The sequence below is a fragment of the Chiloscyllium plagiosum genome, chromosome 1 (assembly GCF_004010195.1).
Source record: "Chiloscyllium plagiosum isolate BGI_BamShark_2017 chromosome 1, ASM401019v2, whole genome shotgun sequence".
Lineage (NCBI taxonomy): Eukaryota > Metazoa > Chordata > Chondrichthyes > Orectolobiformes > Hemiscylliidae > Chiloscyllium > Chiloscyllium plagiosum.
Genome location: NC_057710.1, coordinates 17,444,639 through 17,468,105, shown reverse-complemented (window position 1 = coordinate 17,468,105; position 23,467 = coordinate 17,444,639).

Here is a 23,467-nt window from a genome sequence, read left to right as displayed (position 1 = left end):
AGCACGAGGAACTGGAAGCAAACCGGAGATAACTACCTTGGACATCCTGCTTTTCTTCCTAGTTCTCCGAAGTCCCGCTGTAGTTTGTCCCTCCTCTTCTTCCCGACATCATTTGTGCCGACATGTGCCACTACCTCTGGCTCTTCACCCTCATCCTTGAGGATTTCCTGCACTCTGTCCGCGATGTCTTTCACCCTGGCACCAGGAAGGCAACAGACCATCCTTAAATCCCGTCTGCTGCCACAAAAACCCCAGTCAGTTTCTCTCACGATGGAGTCCCCTATTACCACGGCTCTGTGCGATGTCCGACTCTTCCGCTCTGCCTCTGCGCCAACTTTTGATTGACAGACCTGGCCGCCTTGCGAACTGGCAGTCTCATCAGTCTCTACTGTTTCCAAAAGCTTCAACTTGTTCCTGACAGACGGGATTTAAGGATGGTCTTCCGGGGTCTCTTGCACCTGTCTCCTCTCTGCCTTCCTCATCGTCTGCTCTCTTCTGGCATGATTGGTGTAATAACCTCGCTGAAGGTCTTGTCCAGAAAGATCTCATTCTCTTGGATGAGCCTAAGGTCCTCGAGTTCTTTCATCAGCGCTGCAATATGCTTGGTCAGTAGCTGAATGTATACACACTTTCCACACATATACGAGCCAGACACACCAGAGTCGTTGACCTCCCACATCAAGCACGTAGCGCACTGAACCAGCTGGGCAGTCATGTCTTCACCCTCTTCAACTGTGGTGTAATCACTTCTCTCAACCTCCTTGTCAAAGACTCCTGAGCTGAAGCCTCACTCTTCGATCCAAACTTCCTTAGACCCTCTTTTTGTGGCAAGTCTGTGGACTCTTAATTTAAGTTAGAGGAGGAGGGAGGGAGGGAGACCCTGCTTTGTAGGATCTGGGGTTTAGAACACACCCACTCTAATAGTAATCACTTACCTTCCCGACCGGCTTTGCGCTCCGCCTCAACGTCCGCCCAGATCCCGCCGCTCTCTGCTGCGAAAAGACCGTTGGCGTTGAGGTAAGTTCTTTATATAGCAATCACTTACCTTCCCGACCGGCTTTGCGCTCCACCTGAACTTCCGCCCAGCTCCCGCCGCTCTCTGCGTTACTCAAGCTACCAGGTTTTGAGAAGATTTGTGGCTCAGGTTGAGGTTCTGGATGTAGGTTTGCTCGTTGGTTCAGAGGTTCGTTTTCAGTTGATTTGTCACCCTACCAGGTAATATCATTAGTGAGCCTCCGGTGAAGCGCTGATGTTAGTGACCTGCTTTCTATTTATGTGTTTAGGTTTTCTTCGATCGGTGATGTCTTTTCCTGTGGTGATCACCACAGCAAACGACAATACCACAGGAAATGACATCACCACAGAAAATGACATCCACTAACCCAAGGAAACCTAAACACATAAACAGAAAGCGACTCACTAACTCCAATGCTTCATCGGAGTCACTGATGATGTTACCTGGTATGGTGACTAAATGTCTGAAAATGAACCTTCCAGCTCAGTGAGCAAACTTGCTCAAACTACCTTCATTCATTTGAACTCTCTTATGATTTCATTCTCTGTTTTTCCGTTGTATCTGATTCCCTGTTTTCTGAATGCCCTACTTGTTTTCCTAAATTGCTGTGTGCAGGTAATTGTTCAAAAGAAGCTTGGACTTTGAATAGAATAACTGCATAGAGTGAATTGGTGAGAATGTATTTGTATGGTTTTTTTTAGAAATTCTTGCATATGATGTGGAGGCCTCTGACTAGGCGAACATTTATTAGCCCTGGAGAAGGTGGTAGTGCCTTCTTGCTACAGTCCATCTTATATCACGAAACCAAATTTGTTGTTAGAGGGGGAAGTCCAGGAATTTGTCCCATTCATGATGAAAAAATAGCAGTATAGTTCTCAGTCAGAATGGTGCATGGATTGGAGGGTAACTTACAGGAGGCGATGTTCCCATGTATCTGCTTCCCCTGCTCTTCTAGCTGGCTTTGAAAAGTGCTGTCGAAGGGTCCTTGCTGATTTGCTGTAGTGAATCTTGTAGGTGGTACACACGGCTGCTTCTGTGATGGAGGAGTGAATGTCAAAGGCAATGGGTAGACACATGATCTTCCAGATGCACCTGGAGAAGTAGCCTTTATACAGTGGATTCTGTCTGGAACCTGCTCACCCTCCAGAAGGGTGGTCTGGTCCTTTTTCAGGGTAGACTGAATCACATGAGTTCAGACTGTTCCGCAAAGGCATTCCCTTCAAGCCCACAGTGGTCTGAACACCTATTTAAAACCAGCTGTCTTTAACTCACAGTAATGTGTACCTGTACTATCTCTCACTTCTCACTTTCTCAACCCAACTCCTTCAAAAAGGATACAGAAAACTACAATTATAAAGAGTGCCCCTACCTTGGAATACTTATAGGTTAACATAAGCCTGTGTTCTTTTTTTCTTTCTGTTCACTGTCCTTAACTTTCTCCCAGGGTGATATTTTGATTCCTTTCTATAAATTGAAACCTACCTGGCCAGAATTCAAGTAAGAGGTTTTTGGCAAGTGAAAAGTTAACGTAATTGGAGATGGCAGCATATATTCTAGAGCATGGAGAGGCCCATCATTCATGCAGGGTTCCTACTAACCTCAAAGTAATGTTGGTATCAATTTAGAAGATATATCCTGGAGACAATTTCTGGCTTTATTATTCAAAGAGATTCTTTATTCAGAAATATTTGGCTTCAAATTGAGAGTTTGATTTTGGAAAACGCAATAGCAGCAACTCACCGGGTGACACGAGTCCACTCAATGTTAATACAGGAAAACAATTTCATCAATTTAGCTTCTCTTTCATCAGCACAGTGAGTCCATGCTCAATTTGTTCATTAATTAAGCCTTAGTTCATTTTTGATGCACACAGATATTGGATCCACTACTTTTTAATCCAGTCACATCCAATACCACTATAAATGATTAGACACTTCATTATTATTTTTGTTTAATAGCTTTGATCTTTCGCCCTCCCATTTGGAATGTTGGCTACAGATCATGTCATTAAAACGCAGGCCATCTGCCCAATCAGTGCCAAGCTGACAGCGCAGCCCATCCCTCAAAGCATAAATTCAAAAGTAGACACAGGTGGGAAGGATCTCTCACAATATTTCCCCTCTGCATTGTTTTTGATGTGGAAAACTGACTCCAGATGCCACCACAGATATAGACGGGTGCCAAGGAATGCAGTTTGGAAGATAACCAGAAACAGAGAATGCTGGAGAAATTCAGCAGGTCTGGCACCATCTGTGGAGAGAAAAAATAGAATTAACATTCTAGTGACCCTGCTTCTGAACACAGGAAGATCTGGCTTAACCCTCCTTGACCTTTTTTTCCAGTTATTTCAAAGGCTGTTTGGCTCTTAAGCTCTCATTCTCCCTCCATACCTCCATTACACCTCCATTACACCTCATGCCCTCCTACACTCATTATTCACCAGTGATTGTCCATGCAGGGATAGATTAGATTAGATTAGATTACTTACACACCACAATAACCTAACACTAACCAGTTTGGAGGACTTTATGTGGACCATAGCTCTTAGCCACCCATTTGAGATCTTACCATTTTTAAAATATCATACCTCCAAGCCCTAACATTGCTGGGCTGTCCAGTTATGAAATTCTACCTCTTTCCAGTTCTTATAGCAAGCACTGGGCACCATCTCTACATATTCACTATCTCCATCTGACTCACCAACGAATTGTTCCCAATCATCTTCAGGTGGAAAGATCTCTCAAAGGACTTTCAAACTAGCAAGTGCCTTAATATCCTTGATGTTCTCCTCCTTACTAAACTGGAATGAGGCACGTATAATCTTATTCAATTATTTTCCGAGTGCCTCATGTTGTTTCATTATTACAATCAGGATTTGAACTTCCAAATACCAAGCTCTCCATAATTATTCCAGGCTTACAAGATCCTATCCATTATTGTCATACATCTTCCATTCCCCACACTACCTTTATGTCATCCATGTCCCCTCCATACCTTTGCACTTAAGTAGTCACTGTGTAGAGAATATTCCAACGTGTGCAAATGATCAACTTGTGCGGCAATTATCTTGCATTTCTCTATCCCCATCCCCAAGAATACGTTTCTTATAACGTGAGCATCATATCAGTGATAATGATGACTGCACACATTTGAGAGTTAAAAATCACACAACACCAGGTTATAGTCCAACAGGTTTAATTGGAAGCACACTAGCTTTCACCTGATGAAGGAGCATCGCTCCAAAAGCTGGTGTGTGCTTCCAATTAAACCTGTTGGACTATAACCTGGTGTTGTGTGATTTTTAACTTTGTACACCCCAGTCCAACACCGGCATCTCCGAATCACTTTTGAGAGTACCTTCTTATGTCTTGCAATATTTCTGCACCCTGAGTTCATGAATATCTCACGAATAGTTGAAAGGGAAGATTCTGATTTATCAGCGTCATCAGATTAGTAACTGAGTTCCACTCAAATGGAATATTTTTTGGATAAATATGTGTCCACTCAGATGTATTGGAATCCACAACCAGCTGGCTTGTAAACACCATTTACAGTTCTATGATTTGGCTGCAGAAGCTCATTTTGAGTCTAATAACTTAACACTCTTGGATAAATATATATCATTGCTGTCTCTTTTTGGTGAATTCCCACAGAAGAAATAAAATTCCTCCTCAACTCTGTCTGAAATGGGTGACCCCTATACTCAGCGAGTTCCATTCAAAAGGGCATTAGACAATTATTTAGACAAAAAATGCAGTGTGTGACAAAAAGCAGTAGGTAAGCATTAGGGAATTATGCTCATTTGAAGAACAAGTGCAGACATGATGGACTAGATAGCTTCCTTCTGCACTTAAACCTTCTGTAATTGTGTGGCCTTAGACTCTTACACAAGAGGAAACAAGTCTCAAGCATCTACACGTCAAGTCCCGAAGGATCTTATATTCTTTAAAACCAAACAAATTGAGGATGCTGTACATCAGAAACAAAATTAGAGATTGCTGGAAAAGCTCAGCAGGTCTGGCAGCAGCTGTAAAGAGAAATCAAAGTTAATATTTCGAGTCCGGTGACCCTTCCTCAGAACTGATGGTAGCTAGGAAAATGTCAGTTTATATGCAGAAGACAATGTGAGAGAAGGGGATAAGGATTAAATGACAGGTAAGGATCGAGCCCAAAGAAAGAGAAGAACAGTTGGACAGACAAAGGAGTGGACAATGATCTGGCTGGGAGGGTGAATAGCTGTTAATGGATACTGGTCGTGGCTAACAATAGCAATGGCAGATGATGTGATAACAAGTCAAAGAGTGTGGTGCTGGAAAAGCACAGCCGGTCAGGCAGCTTCCAAGGAGCAGGAAAGTCGACATTTCGGACATAAGCCCTTCATCACGAGATTCCTGGTGAAGAGCTTATGCTCCAAACGTCAATTCTCCTGCTCCTCGGATGCTGCCTGACTAGCTGTGCTTTTCCAGCACCACATTTTTCGACTCTGATGTCCAGCATCTGCAGTGCTCACTTTCTCCCAATGCGATAACAAGGCCTGGTATGTGTGGTAGGTGGTTGGGAGAGTTCAGGTCCAAAAATTATTGAACTCAATATTGAGTCCAGAGGGCTGTATGGTCCCCATGTGAAAAATGAGGTGTTGTTCTTCCACCTTATATTTTGTAGTTAGATTACCTCACATTTTTCTAAACTCAAATGAGTAATCCCAACCTACTCAATCTCTCCTTTTAAGAAAATCCGTCCATGCCTGGGATCAACCTAATGAATTTTTTCTGAATTGCTGCCAAAGCCAGTATCTGTCCTTAGAAAATGAGCGAAAACAGTAGACAGTATACTCGGTGTAGGCTATGTAGTGTTTAGCAAGGCTTCCTTCTTTTCACACTTTTTATGATGGAGGGAAGGTCATTGATAAAGTAGCTGCAGATGGTTAGGTTTAGGATACTCCCGAGAGGAACTCCTGCCGAGATGTGCTGGAGCTGAAATGACCACAACTGTCTTTGTATGTGTCAGGTATGCCACCAAATATAATTTCCCTGATGATATGTCTTGATTCCAGTTTTGCTAGGGCTCCCTGATATTATATGAGGTGAAATGTGGCCTTGATGTCTCTGACTCATGTTTGGAAATCAGCTTGAACCAAGGTTGTCATGTGGTCAGGAATTGAACAATCTTGGTGGAACCCACTCTAGGCATCACTGAGCAGGTTATTGCTGAACAGGTGCTGTTTGATAGCACTGCGTTGACCCCTTCCATCACTTTACTGATGATCAAGAGTAGACTGATGGAGCGGTAATTGGATTGTCCTGCTTTTTGTGTACGGGACATACCTAGACAATTTTCCACATTGTCGGGTAGGGGCGAAAGGGTGAAAAATCGTGAAAGACAGCTTTGACACATGTAACAACAACTACAACGTGGGGAGATAGCAACTGATACTTAGTTTCAATAGTGTTGGATTTAGCAGAAACAATATTTTTACAGAATCTGTAAAGGAGATTATTGAGCTTCAGTGTACACGAAGGGCCATTAACATTAGCAGAGATAATAAAGAGCACATGGTGTGTGAGCTATCTTGTCATTTGCTTTGTGTGTGTTAATTTAGTTCTATCACACTACTGGGCTTAGTAGCTTCACACAACCACTCTTCCTGATAATGCCATCAGTATTCACTATTTAAATGGAAATTGCTAAATGCAACAGGAAATGAAACTAAAAAATTAAGCAAAACCTTTTCAGCTGTTTTATTATACTGTTACATTAGATTGATGGGGATAATTTTTTTCATCATAATTGATTTTTGGTATTATAACAGTGGCTTCTGTTTTAATGCTGCTGCAGTTTATTTTTAGCTTGATACTATTTGGAAGACATCTCCCACAAAGAGTTTTCTTTCCCATTTTGACTAATTATACCCTTACCTCTACTCTGTCTCCAACCCCTCCCCTTACAAATGCCTCTGAGTTCAGAAATTCAGACCATCTGCAGGTTTCACATATGTATGCAGAGCATATTCTCTTTGAACTCAAATGTATTGTAGGTCTGTGGACTGAAGACTGACGACTTTGGTTCTGTTCCTGGCAGATTGAGGTCAGTCAGCCATTTTCATTATGACCTTCCTCATTAGGTTCAATCAATGCTAGGCTGTTGATCTGCAATGAGCTGACTGTCCTGCAGTTCCTTCATTTAACTCCGTCAGCTGTGTGAATGATGGTTATGGTTATTGCTGGTCAGCGCCATGTTGAATGGCTGCACTTTTCCTGTTATGGTCCAGTACTTACTGCATTGGTTCAAGTGTATCAACCGTGTTGCACAATGATGCCTAATGCAGTGTGCTGCCTGCTGTGCCTGATAAGACTGTTTCTTCTTACATTGATCTTGATGGTCTTGTGGATGTAAATGTGGAGTCATGTTCTTTTGCAGAATAGGGAACTGAATCATCTGCATTCTGTCCATCAGTAACTCTGCTGCTAATACACCACGCTAGAGTGGAGGGGGTAGAGATTAATAATTTAGTATTGCTATATAAAAGTCTGTATTTTTCTTCAAAAGGGACTTGATGGTTGTGACTCCATGCTCAGCTTCCCCATTCATTTGCTGACAGATCGATGAGTTTGTGACAGGTTTAAATTCAATCCTGGCTGCCGATTGACTGAAGCACTCATTTACAGACTGTAGCTTGCTATCTGGTACAACCACATCAGGGATACCATGCATTGTAAATTGTGCATGCGACTTTGAAAATCATATTCTTAGTGATGGTACGAAACTGTACCACTTCTTTCCTCATAGAACATAGAACATTACAGTGTAGTACAGGCCCTTCGATCCTCAATGTTGCACCAACCTGTGAAACCAATCTGAAGCCAATCTAACTTACACTACTCCATTATAATCCATATATTTATCTAATGACCATTTAAATACCCTTAAAGTTGGCGAGTCTACTACTGTTGCAGGCAAAGCATTTCACGCCCCTTCTACTCTCTGAGTAAAGAACCTACCTCTGACATCTGTCCTATATCTATCACCCCTCAATTTAAAGCTATGCCCCTTGTGCTAGCCATCACCATCCGAGAAAAAAAGCTCTCACTGTCCACCCTATCTAATCCTCTGATCTTCTTGTATGTCTCTATTAAGTCACCTCTTAACCTTCTTTTTTCTAATGAAAACAGCCTCAAGTCCCTCAGCCTTTCATCATAAGACCTTCCCTCCATACCAGGCAACATCCTGGTAAATCTCTTCTGCACCCTTTCCAAAGCTTCCACGTCCTTCCTATAATGCAGCAACCAGAACTGTATGCAATACTCCAATTGCCGCTGCACCAGAGTTTTGTACAGCTGCAACATGTCTTCATGACTGCAAAACTCAATCCCTGTACCAATAAAAGCTAACACACCATACGCCTTCTTAACAGCCTTATCAACCTAGATGGTAACTTTCAGACATGGACACCGAGATCTCTCTGCTCATCAACACTGCCATGGAAATTAGTCAAAGGTAATACAGTAAAAACTCCTGTGTAAAATGAATGGAAGCATGAATGAGAGAAAGCTGGAATATGGATTCAAATATAGAATCAGCCATGATCATGTTGAACGGCCGATCAGACTCAAAGGGCTGATAGGTCTATTCCTGCTCCTAGTTTCTGTTTCAACTATTTTGTTTTTAATGCTCGATATATTCAGATGCAGAGCCTTTCATTTGTTCCTTTTACTCTAACGATAAATTCTAGATTGATCTGTTCATTCACTCTTAGATTCATGCTCTCTTTTCCTGTTATGGTCTGATTATCATTTCCTGTCTTCGTAGCATTCTCTTTGGTCTTTGCTGTACTCTTTGATTTACCACATCATCCCAAATTTGATCCCTTGCCCCAGTATTCAGGTAAAATCCTCTGTATTTCCCTGGTTATGCAGTTGACTAGAATACATTCCTCATACCCTATTATCAGTATAGATCCCACCTTCCCACAGTATTTGTGCCAGTGCCCAGGAACCAGAACCTACTTCTCCCACATTAGTCTCTGCATTCATCTCTCCAATCAGGTTAGACCTGTACTAATTTACACATGGCTCAGGTAATAATGCAGAAATTATGACCTTCTTATTATGATATCGAACTCCTCATGCAGAATATGCCTTTTTAGTCTTGTATGTGTTATTTATACCTACGTGGACGATGATGACAGTTTCCTTCCCTTCTCACTGCAAGTTCTTCTCCACTCTGAGCAGATCTTGCAAACCCTGGCACAATCTTTTGAATTTATGTTCATTGCTGCGATGAACAGTGTCAATGCCTCTCATACTGACCCCTACTACCATGCTATTTCTTCTTCGTCTCCAATCTTAATTGGATTTCTATGTTATGGTGCTATGGTCAGTTAGGTCAACACCTTGTAGCCCTCACTCCCATGTAAACAAACAGAAAGAACCTCTCACAGATCTTTCTTTTGTTGAAGCTCTGCAACTTCCTGTTGTGATTAGTTTTTATTCTCTTCCTAGTCCACCCAATTTTCCTTAATAAAAATAAATGATATAGACTGCTTGTCCAATTAAGCGCTTAAAGCTGCCAACTGACTATATCCGCTTAAAGCAATTTTGTTCTTTGGTAATCTCACTTACCTTCTGAAGGTCTTTGCCAGGTTTAATGGAATCTCTTTTCATTGTTATTACCTTGACGCTCATGCAATGATGTCCACTGATCACTGTGTTGCATGATGCCATACATACAACTGGTTGTGGTGGATGGAGTGCTTTCATTAATTCTCCTTGCTAAGTTTTTCAAAGGCAGCTGCAGCCTCAAGGACTACATTGACCTTAATCCTTCTTTCAACACTGAGGCTAAGAATCTATCTAAGTAGCTGATGACACTAGTTGTTGATGATAAACCAACCTGAGCATCTTAATAAGAAGTTTTGCACAACATGCATAGAGTAACCTCGATTGTGCGGCATTCAGTTATCCGAATATCAGATTATCTGGCAAGATCGCAAGAGCTCTGATGCTTAGCCAAACTATGTTATCCGGCATCGAATATCCAGAATTCGATTAACTGAATGAAATACTACCCACCCGTGTCCTTCAGATAATCGAGGTTCCTCCATAGTTTATTGCACAATAGCAATAGGGTCAAGATACAACGGCAGTTAGGTATAATTCCAGTGACTATCAAGAACCAATGACAACATATCTGCCTCCAATATGACCTCGTGCTAGGCTGTTGCTTGTCTACCCAAAGATAGTGTGCCATTATCAGACTGGTTGGCGCTTAATTCAGCTTCAACATTAACTGTTTCAAACCCACTACCTTATTTGAAACCCAGTTCTATCTCTTATAAATTCTTTAAATCACCATTGTCACATTTTCCACACACATGTATGATCATGAATGAAATTATTCCTGGATTCATTTGAATGCCGGAATCTTCAATTAAATTATTTTCTTTCAAGAGATTTATTTGTTCTGGGGTAAAAGTACAGGTGAAAGTCTTCCAGTACTTCATCAAAAGTATTTGTGCTTCTTTTACAACTCAGTGAGTGATAATATCTACAGTTATATTCATAATTGTGTATAGGATTATATTTGTTCAGCTTCTGATTTAATATCTAGTGTGCAAGCTATTCTATATCTTAAGAATTATTTTCTCAAATGTGTCTCCCTCTAATTTTATTTAGTCCGTCTCTAAAATTATATCACACTACAATCATTATTTCTGATTAAATTGTCTTCCAAATGTGATTATTTTTCTTGCTTTAAAGGCTTGACATTTTGTCGTATGTTAATGATTATAATGATGATCGAATAATCAATAACTTATCAGGCAGGTTCTTTTGTTGAGAACTCATTGTAAACTAGGGATCCAACAAAACAGCTAATCAACTGATTTGTGTGTGTGCAGCCAGCAGATTATATATCCTCCTCCTGAAATTGATCAGGCAAGTTGTTAATCTATTTTCTCTTGTTGAAGATAGCCATTGCCCAGCATTTATGTGGAGTGAATGTTATTTGCCTTTTGTAAATCCAAACTTGGATATTGTCCAGATTTTGCTGGATTTGAACATGAGCTGCTTCAGTATCTGAGGAGTTGCGAATGGTGCTGAACATTATACAAACATGAGAGTGCATGCCCACTTCTGACCTTATGATGGCGGGAAGGTCAATGATGAAACAAATATAGTTCTAATGTCCAACTATTGTTGGTCATCAGCAGAGTGAATATTGGCCAGACAATTGCCCTTATTCAGGGTCATAGCTGTGAGAGGGGAACGTGTCATTTGAAGAATTGCACAGTCTAACAGGGAATCACTTTCCAACCAGCAACCTTTTGCAATAAGACCAATTGACCCATTCTGAGACCTTGAAAAGTGCTGTATCAAAAATCTTTTTCTGCTTTTGGCCCTTATCCAATTCCCTTTCGGAAGCCATTATTGAATCAGTCTCTAACACCCTCTCAAGCTGATACACAGTGCAATCACACTTTACCTGGATGTCTAAATGCAAAGTCAGCTGTTCCACCGCTGTGTCCTATTTCACAGTCAGAATCCGATTTTGGCTGAATATACAAACAGCTGCTGTCCTACTTGTATGCAGCAGCATATTTGCATAAATGAAAATATCATAGCTGCAAACTCAGATACTAGTTTCTGCTGGCTGCTAATGTCTCGAGTGATTTGAAGGTGTAATAACATTGACTGAATTCTTTTTTGGTGGCTGTATTTTCCATCACTCTGTGAAACTATCAATGATGATCCTAAAGCCTACACGAAGAGGGTGGGCAGTCTCCATGTGTGTCTTTTTCTACATTACTCAAATACTTGTTGCTGTCATTGCTAAAACCCCATCTGTAGCTTGATCAGGAAACTCGGCATTAGACAGCGTGGTCCAGAAAGGAGAAGATGGAAAATTAGTGAAGGTCTTTATAATTGTCGCTCAATATCTTGACAGTTATAGGAAGATACTTCCACTTGTGGTAAGTTCAAAGGGGACATAAATCAGAGATAGCCACTATCTTGGAGAAAGGAAGGATATTGCTAAACAAGAAAGGAAGGGAGAAAAGATTTACAAGGATCTTGCGAGGGCTTAATGGTTTGAGCTATAGGGAGAGGCTGAATAGACTGAATAGACTATTTTCCTTGGAGTATCGGAAGCTGAGGGGTGACCTTGTAGAAGTTTATAAAATTATGAGGGACATGGATAGGGTAAATAGACAAGGTCTTTTTCCAAGATGAAGGAGTTGAGAACTAGAGAGCATAGTTGAAGTTGAGAGGGGAAAGATTTAAAAAGGACCTGCACACAAAGGATGGTGCGTGTATGGAATGAGCTGACAGAGAAAGTAGTGGAGGCTGGTACAATTACAACATTTAAAAGGCATCTGGATGGGTATGAGTAAGGGGAAGCTTGATCAATCTGAGAAAGATATACTTAGAGTCACAGAGTCATCGAGATTACAGCACAGAAACAGACCCTTCGGTCTAACTTGTTCACGCCGACGAGATATCCGAACTAAATCTAGTCCCATTTGCCAGCATTTGGCCCATATCCCTCTAAACCCTTCCTATTCACATACCTATCTAGATGCTTTTTAAATGTTGTAATTGTACCTAGTGTGGAAAAGTGGGATTGCTGTAGATAGTTGAATATCTTTGGTGGTACAGACCTGATAGGTGTAAGGACCTTTTCTGTACTATATGGTAGTATGATTCTAACCGGATCCACAGTTTCAAACAGAGGCTGGATTGGGGAAAATATCCTGTGTGCTCTCACCTATCAGGTTAAAACCTAATGGGATCCAGGTCCTGAGCTAGGCCTTACACAGATGGGAGGTGTAAATTGTGTTTTCAAATTTCCATTGAAATTTGGAAGGGCAGAATTCATTTGGCTGGCCCTTAATCTAGAAATAACTGTTACCTGCCCAAAATATACTGAGTACTTAAGAGGGTCTGACCAGCAACTCTTGGCTTGGTGTTTGTGCAGATATTTAATTCTAACCAGATTTTGGCAAGTGCGTGTGATTACTGGGAAACTGTACATGGTAGTGACTGTACATTTACCTGCTAACAAATATAAATACCTGCTAGCAGAATATAAATAGTCATTTGGTAGTTCCAAGCTTGAGCTGTGCTGAAAAAGGATTTTTTTTTGAGGTTTTCCGTATTGCGTGCATCAGGATATGTCCCACAAGTAGAAATTCAAGAGGAAATCCAATGTTTACAATGCATGACAGGAGAGTGCTGGTTATTTCACAAGTGAAATCTGATTGGTAGAGGCATTGACATAGAGAATGCATCTATTAATGCTGATTGACAGTTAACAGCCAAGGTTTCTAAACTTTTCAACCAAGCAGGTTGACTGAGATTTCCCTGAGAAATGAACCAGCAAGTGACTATCACCATTTTATTGGGCTTTAGGGTCATAGAGTCATGCAGCATAGAGAGAGGCCCTTCGGCCCACCATGTCTATGTCGACCAATAAACACCGAAATACACTAATCCTATTTACCTGCAATTAGTCTAAAGTCTACTGTGCGCTGGCATTTCAAGTGCTTGTTCAGGTGTCCCTTAAATATCAGGTAGCACATTCCATATTTTTACTACCTTCTGGGTGAAACCAAACTTTCTTCAGATCCCCTCTAAACCACTTACTCCTCACCTCACGTCATGCCCTCTGGTCTCAGGCACATCTATCATGAGGAAAAGATTCTCACAGTCTACCTTATCTATGCCTCTCATAATTTTGTGTATCTCAATCAGATCTCCCCTCACCTCCACTGCTCCAGAGAAAAACAAACCAAGGCTCTCCAGCCTCTCTTCATAACTGAGATTTTCCATCTCAGGCAACGTCTTAGCGAATATCCTCTGCACCCTCTCCACTGCAATCACATATTTCTGATAGAGTGGTGACCAGAGTTGCACACAGTATTCCATCTGTGGCAGAACCACTGTTCTATAAAGTTATGAAAAGACTTCCCTGCTTCTATAATTTCAGCCCCTGGTGTCAAAGCAGACACAGTGTGTGTACATATTCATTGTTTCTGCAAAGAATAAGGCCCTTTGCATTAATATCAATAGTTTCCAGTACACCCAACTGTGTGAACCCGACTGACAATGCTAAATTGATTTCCACACACACTCAGGATTATCCAGCAAATGTTATCCAACTGCAGAATCATATCTAATGTTGTGCTGTGAAATTTGCCAGTGCAGGCTAACTGGGGACAGTCAGTACTTTGCTTGTTGTAAAGTTAAAAATCACACAACACCAGGTTATAGTCCAACAGGTTTAATTGGAAGCACACTAGCTTTCGGACAACCACCTGATGGAGGAGCAGTGCTCCGAAAGCTACTGTGCTTCCAATTAAACCTGTTGGACTATAACCTGTTGGACTATAACCCAGTCCAACACCGGCATCTCCGAATCATTGCTTGTTATAAACATACAAAAGACACGCTGCTTATTACAATCCACCAGACTTTGGGGATATACACCCTAATAGTTGGCATCACACCAGCAGTGAAATGTACAAATTATATGATCAGTTTTTCTTCTTTGGCTTGGCTACAGTATCCTGTTAGCGACATTACCAAAATAGATCAATTGATGATTGTTTGTGATATATTCCGCTGAAGTTGATTCCTGTGTTTGCCAACAGCATAATCTCATCACAAAAGCACATTGCTGGCTGAAAAGCAGCTTGGAACAGCGCAAGGACATTGAAGGTCTTTACAAATGCAAGACTTGTCTGCTGAGACCTCCATCATTGTACTCTGCCACAGCGAATGCACAAGCCTTTTTCATGTGAGTCTTGCTTGATCCTGCAACCTAGGCCTCAAACAGGTGCTAAGTAGGTCCACTCAGGGTGATAAATGGGAGGCCAGAGATCTCTCTTCCTCATCTGTTGTTTGTTCCGGAGTCTTGCTCCTTTCACCTGTGAGGTGAGCAGATGGCACCCCATGAGTGATGAAGCTACAATTAATAATACTGTGCTGGCACTTCAACACATGCTGACTTCATGCATTTACGTACCATTTGTGGACACTGTCAGTTGGCAGAGAAGGACTTTTAACAGTCTGTGTCGGAGACGGATTGTTCAGATTGCCACAACCATCCCTCCCCCATCATCTATTGCCAATAGTATTTCAGCAGAAAGACCTTAGGTCAGAAAGCATTCCCAAGATAAAAAGATGCCTTATGGTCTCCTTACCAGGATCAGTTCTCACTTTGGTGCTGAATGCTAAGCTTCATCTGCAAGTGAACAGGGAATCAGGGAAAAATTGTACCTTCTAAGGGGCACAGGTTGAGTTATGTGCCCTCCTTTCTTATTCAGTCCTCCCTCATGAAAACGACAGAACAGTTGGGAGAAGCTGAAGATGAAAGAACTGGAGTTATCTGAGCTGAAATAGAATAAGGAATCAATTGCAAGCTGGTGATTTGCTGAGGTTGTTGAGAAATTCCTGGGAGAACTGCTTGGTTCCTCTTCTAACTGTCCTCTGAAGTGATTTTTGCCTCCAGCAGATTATTTTGCCTGAGTCAGCAACGTTTATGTTAACACCTGTAACATAAGAAACTCATTGTGGAATCGAAGTCCTGGCCTCAGCGTGCACTCAGTCTCCCAGCTTCAAGATGAAGCCTGGCATAATTTGGGTTGGGACTCTTATTTCTCTATTTTTCCAATTTATTCTTGGACTTTTTATTTCCTTTTTTTTTCTATTTTTTCCCTCTGAATTTGTACTTCAGAGCCTCTACCTAGGTACCGTTGTACCTAAGATGGTGTCCTAAGTGGCGACTTGTAAACCATTCACTGTCTTCATGGAAGAACATGTGACAATAAAGCTAATTCTAATTCTGGCTGTGGATATCATGGTGTCAAAGAATCCAACAAATTACAGCTAACTATGATAAACCACCATTACGTTCCTCCGGCACTTAGTGTCTGAACAAGTATTACACAAGTACAATTCACAGGTTTTAACATGAGGACAGACAACCAAACCAAATCAGCATGTCTACCTCTGTATTTGTAAAATTAAACCATCAAAGATGTACAATAATTACTCCATTGGTTTCCTAGCCAGAATTTTGAATAACCCAACTCAGATTTTGTGAATAATTAATTCCGGATTCCAGTTTTTTTATCTGAAGAAAAAACTTAACTATTATTAAAGACACAAAAACTTTAGCAAAGGAAAAATTAAAAATAAGGTAAGCTGATTAATGCCTGTGCTTTAAATTTGAAGCATTTTTTTCAGTCCTCATTCACACAAAGGACAGACAGGGATAACTAAATGGAAATAAGAAAACTGGCCAGAATACTTAAACAGCATTAATGGCTATTTCAGAAACGTGGTAAGGAAAAACTAGGGAACTATAAACCAATGAGTCTGACATTGATAGTAGGTAAGTTGTTTGAGGGAATCCTGAGGGATAGGATTTATATATATTTAGAAAGGTGACAACTGGTTACAGATAGTCAACATGGCATTGTGTGTGGGAAATCGTGTCTCACTAACTTGATTAATTTTTTTTGAAGAAGTAACAAAGAGGATTGATGAGGGCAGAGCAGTGGATGTGATCTATATGGACTTCACAAAAAGATTTGATAAGTTTCCTCATGGCAGACTGGTTCGCAGGGTTACATCACACAGAATACAGGGAGAACTTGATAAATTTAATTGATAAATTCTTGATGTCACAAGAAATTAAGGGCTACGGGGAGAATGCGGGTAAGTGGAGTTGAAATGCCCATCAGCCATGATTGAATGGCGGAGTGGACTCGATGGGCCGAATGGCCTTACTTCCACTCCTGTGTCTTATGGTCCTATGGTCTTATGGTCTTATGGTCTTAACTAACTATTTGGATACATAACTGGCTCGAAGGTAGAAGACAGCGGGTGGTATTGGTGGAGGGTTGCTTTTCAGACTGGAGGCCTGTGATCACTGCTGGGTCCACTACTTTTTGTCATTTACATAAATGATTTGGATGTGAGCATAAGAGGTATAGTCAGTAAGTTTGCAAATGACACCAAAATTGGAGATGTAGTGGAAAGCAAAGAAGGTAACCTCAGAGTACAGTGGGATTTTGATCAGATGGGCTAAAGGGCCAAGGAGTGGCAGATGGAGTTTAATTAAGATAAATGTGAGGTGCTACATTTTGGAAAGGCAACTTAGGGTAGGACTTATACACTTAATACTAACGTCCTGGGGAGTGTTGCTGAACAAATAAATCTTGGAGTGCAGGTTCATTGTTTCTTGAAAGTGGAGTCGCAGGTAGACAGGGTAGTGAAGAAGGTTTTTGGTAAGATTGCCTTCATTGAGTATAGGAGTTGGGAGGTCCTGTTGTTACTGTGCAGGACATTGGTTAGGCCACTTTTGGGATACTATGTGTGATTTTGATCTCCCTGCTATAGGAAGGATGTTGTGAAACTTGAAAGCGTTAAGACAAGAGTTACATGGATGTTGCCAGCATTGGAGAGTTTGAACTATAGGGAGAGGCTGAATAGAGTGAAGTGTCGGAAGCTGAGGAGTGACCTTATGAAGTTTATAAAATCATGAGGGACATGGATAAGGTGAACAGCGAAGGTCTTTTCCCCAGGGTCTAGGAGTCCAAAACTAGAGGACATAGTTTGAAGATGAGACTGGAATGATATTAAAGGGACATAAGGAGCAACATTTTCACACAGGTCTTTGGAATGAGCTGCCAGAGGAAATGATGGACGCTGCTGCAATTACAACATTTAAAAGGCATCTGGATAGATATGTGAATAGGAAAGGTTTAGAGGTATATGGGCCAAATGCTGGTAAATGGGACTAGGTTTATTTAGAATACCTGGTCAGCACTGACGAGTTGGACCGAAGGGTCTGTTTCGGTGCTGTACATCTCTATGATTCTATGCATTATTTCACAGGCTGAGATGTGGACTCGTTGGTTGCTTTTCTGAAAAGTTGATCCAGCTCATCTTCTCAGTTCACTCAGGCAAAGGCAATGATATTTCTAACTCATCTTTCTTCTCTTTGGGCTTCTGAAAGCTGGTGTAGCAGATTAGGCACAGAACTTTCAAATCTTTATGCAGTCTGGTCATCAGCCAATCTTTCATTTTCAGAACAGAAAGTTTAAAAAAAAGCTTCAGTTCTGTTCTGTCCTGATAGACTGTCCATTGCTTCCTGAGCCCTCAATGACCATTTAACAATGGCCATTGGCTTGAACATGGGGTCTCTTCCAGATTTGCCAGAATCAATTCCCAAGTACTGACCTAGTTAATAGCTATCAGTTTAAACACAATGCTCTACTATTAGGGTATCAGACCCTTTTATATACAGCCACCAGTGTTCACTGTGATGTGAATACTGCCTCCAACAGAGTTTTCCTTTACCAGAGTTAGTAATAAAGGTGCACAATCCTTTGTCTGAAATGCTCAGGCCAGCTAGTTTTTAGGATTCAGAATTTTTCAAACTTCAGAATAAGTGACAGTTTGATGGTGAAATTTTAAAAATCTTACCAGAGGAGCAGACTCACTCAGTAAAATGGGCCTTGACTGAGAATTGAGGCCTACCAGTGATGGGCCATTCCCTCTCCCCCCGCCACATCACATCTTAGAGATACACATCGAGTGAGTGTCGACTTGGGTGAACTGTTTGACACCAAACAACCCTTGTTAATGAGAAAAAAACTTCACAAAAAACCTTTGGACTTTGGAACTTTTCGGATTCCGGGATTTCGAATAAAAGATTGTCTATCTGTACTTATATTATCTGCTGTAATGTAAGAAACTGACCATGGTTATTGTGGGATTGAGAAAAACCAACAGATATATATTAGAGCTTAAGATGGCGATCTGAGACCCGTAAACACACTGTTCTGTTTGGGGTCTATTAGAAGCTTTTTAATCAAGAAACACCTGCAATTAGCCTCCTGACCTGGCCTCACAAACAAGCAAGCTAATTGGTCTGCTCATTTCATTTTTAATACTAGCTGTTCTAAAGTCTACAAATCATTTCGGCCCACTTGGCAACTCCAAACTAAAACTGATGAAAGATTTTTGTTTTAAAAGATGGGTTTTCTCATAACACAGCAACAGGCTTCAAGTGATCTGAAGGAATATGGTGTATAAGATCATTGCACTCTCTGGCCCCATGCTATAATACGATGATAACATAATAAGCATGGATTAAAGGTATACTGGCCTCTTAAAGGTATAGTAACATAACACAGTAGTCCTATAAGGGTTACCAACTGTGACAATCATATGAACAGATAAAACAGCGTTTACAGGACTAATGTTTGAAATTTCACTGTAATACTTTGGAGGTTTGAGTCAAGATTAGAGTGGTGCTGGAAAAGCACAGCAGGTCAGGCAGCATCAGAGGAACAAGAAAATCGACATTTCAGGCAAAAGCCCTTCATCTGGAATGAGGGCATATCCATCTAAACCTTCCTTTTTCATGTACACATCCAGGTGCCTTTTAAATGTTGTGAGCTGAAGGTATAAAGGTCTCAGATCTTCATTGTAAGCTCTAATATATATCTGTTTATTTTTTTCATTTCTACAATAGCCATTCTTGATGAAGGGCTTTTGCCCGAAACGTGGATTTTCCTGCTCCTCAGGTGCAGCCTGACTTGATGTGTTTTTCCAGCACTGCTCTAATCTTGACTAAAATCTGAGATATTTGTATCATCGATAGTCACAGGTGAGGTGCCAGAAGACTGGAGGTTGGCTAACATGGTGCCACTGTTTAAGAAGGGTGTTAAGGCAAGCCAGGAAACTATAGACCAGTGGTGGGCAAGTTGTTGGAGGGAATCCTGAGGGACAGGATGTACATGTATTTGGAAAGGCAAGGATTGATTAGGGATAGTCAACATGGTTTTGTGTGTGGAAAATCATGTCTTATAAACTTGATTGAGGTTTTTGAAGTAGTAACAAAGAGGATTGATGAGGTCAGAGTGGTAGATGTGATCTATATGGACTTCAGTAAGGCATTCGGCAAGGTTCCTCATGAGAGATTGGTTAGTAAGGTTAGATCTCATGGAATACAGGAAGAACTAGCTATTTGGATACAGAACTGGCTCAAAGGTAGGCTCCTTGAAAGTGGAGTCGCAGGTAGATAGGATAGTGAAGAAGGCATTTGGTATGCTTTCCTTTATTGGTCAGAGTACTGAGTACAGGAGTTGGGAGGTCATGTTGCGGCTGTACAGGACATTGGTTAGGCCACTGTTGGAATATTGCATGCAATTCTGGTCTCCTTCCTATCGGAAAGATGTTGTGAAACTTGAAAGGATTAAATTCAGGCTTCCTGCCTCTATTCCTAATGAAGGGTTTTTGCCCAAAACATCGATTTTCCTGCTCCTTGGATGCTGCCTGACCTGCTCTGCTTTTCCAGCACCAGTCAATCCAGACTTGGGTTTCCATCATCTGCAGCCTCATTTTTACCTGAAACTTGAAAAGGTTCAGAAAAGATTTACAAGGATGTTGCCAGGGTTGGAGGATTTGAGCTATCGGGAGAGGCTGAACAGGCTGGGGCTGTTTTCTCTGGAGCTTTGGAGGCTGAGGGGTGACTTTATAGAGGTTTACAAAATTATATAGAACATAGAACAATACAACGCAGAACAGGCCCTTCGGCCCTCGATGTTGCGCCGACCTGAACTATTCTCAGCTTGTCACCCTACACTATCCCAAAATCATCCATGTGCTTATCTAAGGATTGTTTAAATCTCCCTAATGTGGCTGAGGTAACTACATTAGCAGGTTGGGCATTCCATACCCTTACCACTCTCTGCGTAAAGAACCTGTCTCTGACATCTGTCTTAAACCTATCACCCCTCAATTTGTTGCTATGCCCCCTCATACACGCTAACGTCATCATCCTAGGAAAAAGTATTTCACTGTCGACCCTATCTAATCCTCTGATCATCTTGTATGTCTCTCTCAAATCCACTCATAGCCTTCTTCTTGCCAATGAGAACAGATTCAAGTCTCTCAGCCTTCCCTCCAGACCAGGCAACATCCTGGTAGATCTCCTCTGTACCTTTTCCAATGCTTCCACATCCTTCCTGTAATGAAGCGACCAGAACTGTGCACAATGTTCCAAGTGTGGCCGCACCAGCGTTTTGTATAGTAGCAGCATGATATTGCGGCTACGGAACTCAATCCCACTACGAATGAAACCTAACACACCGTATGCCTTCTTAACAGCACTAACAACCTGGGTGGCAACTTTCAGGGATCTATGTACATGGACTCCAAGATCCCTCTGCACATCCACACTACTAAGAATCTTTCCATCGACCCAGTACTCTGCCTTCCTGTTATTCTTCCCAAAGTGCATCACCTCACATTTAGCTGCATTGAACTCCATTTGCCACCTCTCAGCCCAATTCTGCAGTTTATCCAAGTCCCCCTGCAACCTGTAACATTCTTCCACACTGACCACCACTCCACCGACTTTAGCGTCGTCTGCAAATTTACTAATCCATCCACCTATGTTATGCCTGCATCTAAGTCATTTATAAAAATGACAAACAGCAGTGGTCCCAAAACAGACCCTTGTGGCACACCAATAGTAACTGGACTCCAGGCTGAATATTTTCCATCAACCACCACCCGCTGCCTTCTTTCAGAAAGCCAGTTTCTAAGCCAAGCTGCTAAATCACCCTCAGTTCCATGCCTCTGCATTTTCTCCAACAGCCTACCACGTGGAACCTTATCAAAGGCTCCCGGCGTCCTGCTTCTCTATCCCATTGAAAACAATAGCGTGCTTCTTTAGAATTCTTGATCAGTCACTCTCAGAATCTTGACAAGTGATTGCCTTCGGCCCAGTTGAGTTTGATTCTGTCCAACCACATTCTTGCCCATAAAGCTCTAAGATTTCCTTTGTTGACGCGCAGGCTGTGTCTTCAGACTGACCGTATAACTGAACGTTCCCACCGTGAAAGCACCTGTGTGTGTTCCTCGCTCAGTTTCTGAAGGTTGCAGCGCAACGTGACTCAGCCGTATCAATGAAACCGGTGTCCACCTCCATTCTTACCGGTTTGCCGTTCAGTAAGGGAGCGACCGGGGCGTCGGCAGCTATCGCCAGTATCTGTAACAACAACACCTCATTGGTTTGTGCGCCTGGGCTTTTGTCTTCTTGCCCTTTTTGTACCATTTAGGATTTCTTCCTGTACTTTCGCTGCAGGTTATTGGTACTTTCTCCCCCGAGCGCACCCACTTAATATATTCTTTTTTAATGCTGCAGTTCCTGCACACAGCTTCTTTCCAGCAGCAATTTGCTGCTGCCTGACATGTGTTCCCACAGCAGTGGCAGTTTTGTGTCTGCGTTGGTGCTTGTCCCTGGGCCACCATTTTGTGAACTCTCAGCCACCATTTTGTGAGGTGTTGACCTTCCTTGGCTGCGAGTTCCATCACGGTTGCCATTCCCAGCACTTTCATTTAAGTGTAGTCACCTTTGCGTCAGTAATCTCTTCTGGATCGCTTCACATCTTACGGCAGGCTGCTACAAAAGGTAGAGTCTCGTGGGATCTGAGGTGAGTCGGCTAGCTGGATACAAAACCGACTCGGGGCGCATTTTTCGGAAAGGAGATCAGTAACTAGTGGCGTCCCGCAGGGCTCAGTGCTAGGACCTTTGTTGTTTGTGACGTGTAAATAAATGATCTGTACAAAGAGCTGTACAAAACTCCAGTTAGGCTACAATTGGGATATCGCGCGCAATGCTGTTCGGCACACTACCAGAAGGACGTGGATGCTTTGGAGAGGGTGCAGAGAAGGTCTACCAGCACGTTGCCTGCCCTGGAGCGCTTCTGCTGTGAGGAGAGATTGAATAAACTTGGATTGTCGTCACTGCAAAGACGGAAGCTGAGGGGCGACCTGATAGTGGTCGACAGCATACTGAGAGGCATCGAAAGGGTGGGGTGGCGAGTCAGTGGGTACAGGACTCTCCATCGCCTCATCTGTACCATCTTGCCCCATCAACACAAAAACCTCCTTCTTCTTCGTGACAAGAGATGCAATTTCTGTAGTAAACCACAGTTCCCTTACCTTATCACTTCCTCCCTGCCTGACAGGGACATACCTATCAAGGACGTGCAATATCTGTTCCTTAAACCAGCTCCACATTTCCATTGCCTGCATCCCCCACATTTTGCTAGCCCATTCTATGCATCCTAATTCTTGCCTAATCGCATTATAATTGCCTTTGCCCCATTAATAACTCTTGACCTGTGGCATGTACCTATCCCGTACCATTGCTAAACTAAATGTAACTGAATTATGGTCACTCTCCCCAAAGTGCTCACCTACAACTAAATCAAACACCTGGCCTGGCTCATTACCAAGCACCAGATCCAGTGTGGCCTCCTTTCTTGTCAGCCCTTTGACATACGGTGTCAGGAAACCCTCCTGTACACATTGGACAAAAACTGATCCGTCTGACGTACTAGAGTTATAACATCTCCAGTCACTGTTGGGG